Source organism: Nymphaea colorata, chromosome 7 (assembly GCF_008831285.2).
Source record: "Nymphaea colorata isolate Beijing-Zhang1983 chromosome 7, ASM883128v2, whole genome shotgun sequence".
Lineage (NCBI taxonomy): Eukaryota > Viridiplantae > Streptophyta > Magnoliopsida > Nymphaeales > Nymphaeaceae > Nymphaea > Nymphaea colorata.
This window is the reverse complement of record NC_045144.1, coordinates 5,101,539-5,107,248: the sequence shown is the minus strand read 5'-3', so window position 1 is coordinate 5,107,248 and position 5,710 is coordinate 5,101,539. Positions and strand designations below refer to the sequence as shown.

General features: G+C 36.9%; 1 pseudogene; it reads left to right on the top strand.

Moving 5' to 3' along the window:
* The first annotated feature begins 1,832 nt into the window (after positions 1–1,832).
* On the top strand, positions 1,833–5,710 carry LOC116257683 (WAT1-related protein At1g09380-like; annotated as a pseudogene).

The window sequence follows — 5,710 nt, the reverse complement described above, 5'->3', positions numbered from 1 at the left end:
TGGAACAAATAAAAGAGCATAGATTGAATGCACGGTTGTGACAATGCATAAAATCAGATTATGTTCTTCTGTTCAACATATATGATGGCCCTCTAATTATGCGGGAATCGCTGTCTCCCATTTTATGGTTGTAACCCTAAATAACAGTAAGGAGGGACCAATTTACTTAACTATTGCCCAAAAGTTCTAAATAAGTTGAGGAAAGTCAATCAAGTTCTAATTAATTGTGCCTCCATTCTATCTTCATTTAAAGTTTTTTACATGTCTTTAAAAAAAATGATTCCTGCTGTACAGGAATTTTTTGTTACTGCTGTTCTTCCATATGTTTTTGTTTGTATTTGTCAAACAGTCCCCAACAGCTATTAGCCCTTTTGGTAAAACTTTAAAAAAATGGATAAAATAGACCTTCTGGTAAAAACTTAAAAAAAATTGATGAAATGACAATTTGGCTCTTTGAAAAACAAAAAACAGTTTTACAAGAGGAAAGTTAGATTTGGAACCCTCTACTTCAAACTCAAATTTTCACATCATTCTTTATGAATAAACCTTGATGAAGATGTGATCGATGTGTTTTGAAAACTAAAACTTGACATAAAAAATGTGTTTATTATTGAAAATAAGTAGTTACTGTGCCTTTATATACCATATTTAATGGGAATGATATGACTCATTGATTCTAAGTACATCAAATGATGAAGATTAAGTTGAAAATGTGGAAATAAAGTATTTTTCCAAAAGACTGAAATACTTCTCAAAAGAAACAAGTGCCTTTAATTATTGAAATATATACATACATATATGATACATATATGAGTATAATTGGAAGCAATATAATATTTTGACCATTGCTTCATTAATTTCTACAAATAAATTTGTCATACTTCAAATGGGTTTTTTAAAAAGTCACACTATCCCTGAAGGGGTTACTGCAACAGACAGAGAAGGGGCTATGTAGGCAGCTAGTCTTCATTTCGAGTTCCTATGGAATCAACTCCTTCTGCTACCAAAAAAAGATCACCAATATATAAGTTAAAACATAGTGAAACCATCATCCGAGGTAGTATTGAAAGCAAGTGCATGAATTCCTATAGAGATCAAAGAAGTGTGGATCTGTTGTCAAGCCTGCAGATAGGATGAAATACTTTTCCTACTAACCCTCAAAAAATCATATTCTTTACAAGTTAATAACAAGCACGGTTTTTATTTTTACAACAACGTAAATGCTATACTTTTTTCCTTTTATGTCCCTACGTACTACAAGTTGCATATGCCCAGGAATGGAGGCAGGGGCCTTGGCCCACTCAAATTTTAAAACATTCAAAAATTTATATATGTAAATTTCAACTCAGTTCAATGTATATAATAAAAATTGAAAAATTATATTTCAATCCTTGTTAAAATTTTGAAACTATAGTTTAGCTCTTAAAAAATCCTAACTCGGCCCCTACTTATACAAGTTAGATTTTGGCACTCGAAAGCAACTCTACTGGATGGCAGCCTTCCATCAATTTATGAGAGAGAATATGTAGCAATTACAGGAATAAACTTTAACAACACTACTCGATCGATTCTTACTGAATGTGTCGTTGCATATAGAATGCAATTGGGAAGGGAGATCTGGTTCCTCATGGAGCTGCCTATTAAAGCGACCTGCATCAACCAATTAGGTGTTAGAAGAACACTTATAAGCCTATATATACTGTACTTAGGCTGAAGCAGTCCTTCCATCTTCCAATTCTTCCTTGAAGAAGAAGAAGAAGAAGAGTAAGTTGTAATAGTAGTAGTAAATGGAGGAAAAGCTGACAAGCTGTAGTAATGGAGTGGAAGGGGCCATGCCGGCGGTGGCCATGGTGGTGGTGCAGGTGGCGTTGGCCGGAATGAACGTCTTCTACAAGCTGGCGGTAGACCGAGGGATGAGCGTCCTCGTGCTCATCACTTATCGCTATATTTTTGGCTCTGCCTTTATTTGCCCTATTGCCTTCTTCTTAGAGAGGTAAGCCCATACATGTGAAATCCATGCTAGTGTTCAAACTGCCGATCTCCCAAAACGTACCTTTCTATTCAGCCTCGGATTTAATCTATCAAATGCAACCTTAGTGTTTAAGTAAAATAATGTTTTAGTATACATATATGAATTAATCATGTTATCATTCAAGTTGTTTTCATGAAAATTGTTGAATTTGTTTTACTGCAAAAGTTTTGACGTTGCTCTAGCCAGTACATTGTTTATGGTTAAAAGAATAAATTTGAACTTGAAAAATGATTCATGACTTAATATTTGATTCTTATGAAATCGATCATAAAATCATATATATAAGCTTATATTATACAAAAAAATGTTTAATAATATCTTTTAAGAGTTCGTGAGTAGCTACTAGCAGCTAGTCCATGGACCAGTCACATATTTCTAGAAAATCATATTCTTTAGACGTATAAAATGAGTTTTATATGCTAAAAAGGTCCTCACTGGTGATTAATTATAAACTTTAGAGAATATCAGTTACACACTCAAAAAACGATGGAGGCGCTTTCGGTGAGAAAGAGAAAGGAGCCCTTTTCATTTCGCCCAGTGGATCTATATAGATTACTGGCAATTCTAATAAAAAAATGCTGAATATATCTCTCTGTATATACACCATTATTGATGCACGCAGAAAGGGCAGGACGAAGTTGACTTGGATTGTACTTGGCCAGGCCTTCTGCAGTGGACTTTTTGGGTAAGAGAGAGAGAGAGAGAGAGAGCAAAAATGTGTGTGTGTGTATGTGTGCATGTTTAGGCCTCTTTTTGTATGTGCGTATGTGTGTGCGAGAGAACATGCTCGAAGGATGTTGAGGCACTGAATTTTGAGATTTTTCTAAACAAAAAGAGAGAGAGTTGCATATGTCATGTACACATGCCCAGCCACTTATCACTGTGGATCTGAGATATGCGGAGATCTAAGATTTATGAATTTAAGGTTCCCCATATTTCAAATCTATGGTTTTTAACATGCATACGAATTTATGCGAATAAGGTCCCCCATCTTGTTCTTCTTTCTTTCTTTCATTCATTCATTCATGCGAATAAGGTTCTCTCTTGAATTTAATCAGTTAATTGGATACCTGCAGATCATCCTGGATCATGGTTCCATAGCCTGTTTTCATCCTTTAAGCAGGGACTAATGCTTCAAGGATTTATTTATCTTAAGGGTAACTAAAACAATGGTTAAGCCATGTACTTAGAACATCAAGTTAATGCCCTGGATTAAATGTTTGGGCCCCAAACACAAAAAGAGAGTGTTTGTTAGTTTACCACATATCTAAGGTCACTTAGGTCCCTTTTGATTACAGTGGATCTCAAATCCACGGTTTTGTGGTCCGACCCCACCTTCCCACCCCCCAATCAAAGAAAAATTTTTTACACTACAGCATGGATTTGAGATCGACATTGGGGGTGGATGCTATGGTTTGATAAGACTATGAATTCGGCTATCGTGGATTGCAGATCCCCACGGATTTGAAAGATCCTTGGGGAACCATACTCAACCTTAGCATCACAATTCCATGGATTTGAGGTCCGACCCCCCTTTCTCTCAACCCAATTTCTTATCTATGCTTTTGGCCACATACCAATGATTTTGAACTCCTGTTTTTATCTACTCTAATATTTATGTGTTTGATCATCTCGGATCTCAGATCCAAGACTGACCTAAAATCCCTTATATGTAGGGCTCATAAAGTACAAGCACTAGATTTCAGATCTACAGCAATATAAGAAATTGAGATCCTTGATGTGTAGCCAAAGCCTCTTAGTGATCTTATCTGAAATCCGAAGTAAACAAATGCTGTCATGGTTCTCATATAAAAATTAGGATCCCAGATTAGCTTTCCTGGTCCGAAGCTAAGCACCTTCATGCAACCTCCCAAAAAAAAAAACACACAACAACAACAGCAAAATTGGAAAAAAAAATTCTTAGGTTACATATGTTCTGCCCCAAGATACAAGTTTTTTATTATTTTCTATTTTTTAGAACAATTGAGAAATATTTTACCTTCTACAAGGGCGCCAAGTTCCAGCTATGGCCGGTTCACAGCCAGTTGCTTCACCATCAGCACAAGTCAGGCAATTTTTGCTATTGCCTATGCTTTGACCTATGCAATATGGCTGATAATCCAGGTGCCTTAATAAGCTACCGAAAAAAAAAAAAGTAAATTCAACAAAGGACGAAAAATGTCCGTAAAATAGGAAGTAATGTCGATACAACTTTTGGTTGTCAGTGAAGAGAATGTCGATGAAAACCATCACTGACACTTGTCGCACGCGTTGTTGTGCCCATCGGTGTAAACATTTTCATCGATACTTCATAAACGTAGTTAAACAAACGATTAGCGACGACCAGAGGATTTTGGTAATAATAAACTTTTAACGACAATCCTGCGAACGTTGGTAAAAAAAAAATTTATCGACACTCACATTAACATCGGTAAACATTTTTATCAGACATTCTACTGGACGAGGGTGAAACATTTTATGGACACGTTCCCGAACACTAGAACAAATGCCCCATTGAGTATTGTCTAGAATGAGGACATGGTAATGAAGTTTGATCTGTAATATTTGCAGGCCAAGATGAACGAGAGGTATCCACATCCTTACTCCAGCACAGCCCTCATGTGCCTGTTTTCAGCCGCTCAGTCCACATGCATTGCAGGCGTTGTCGATAGGACTCTATCTGCATGGAAGCTCAGCTGGGACGTCAAGCTCTTGACTACCATTTACGGGGTATTTGTTCTCTCTCTTAATTGTCAATGTTGAAAAGATCAAATTGTTCCCTGTGGGTCTAACAAGTAATTAAGGAGGCGTTTATATACCCCAGAATCATGGGATTTTACCATCAAAATGCTCATTTTTCAAGAAGTTAGAATTATTAAACAAATTGGGTATTTTGTTTCTGGAATTAGGATCACATAAGTTTGAAGGAGTCAGTTCTTTCATCTCAATTTTCTCTCTTGGACGCAGGCCGTGTTTGTCTCAGCGATGGTGTTGTCTCTCATGTCATGGGCCGTAAAGAAAAGAGGGCCAGTGTTCGTCTCTGTGTTCAGTCCTCTCTCACTTGTTATCACTGCCATCTTGGGATCCATATTTCTTGATGAGACTCTCCACTTAGGAAGGTAAAAATTTGGAACTACTACATTTTTCAGATCCTATTTATACAAAAATGGTTCTTTTCCTTATGAACCATATTGCAATAGTCTCTTTGTCGAACTCGAGCGGTTCTGCAATTTTTTCTGTCTCTCGTGTTGTTGTTTTAAGTTTTGGTCTCAGAGGATGCATGGTTCTCCAAACTGAGGATCTCAAATCAGAGGCCAGACCTATGATCAACATGAAAATGCCTGATTTCTGACATTAAATCCATGGATCTCAAAGCCTTAAGATATTCATACCTGATAACATCTGATATGACCCACCAAACTTTTTAATGTCCGATCTAATTGTGGTTTCAGTGTGCTTGCTGCTGGATTTGTCATCTTGGGACTGTACATCGTGTTGTGGGGGAAAGGAAAAGAGATGGAGTAACTTATTGCTGAGCTTCCTACTCAATTGTCATCTGGAGATCCCGCTAAAGCTTCTTTTGGAGGCATGCTTCTGGAGTCTCCGGCTTCACATGATGAAGGAGAGACGAAGTACAAAGGTAAAAAGGAAAATTCAGTTGGTGTTCAAGTTGGTTGA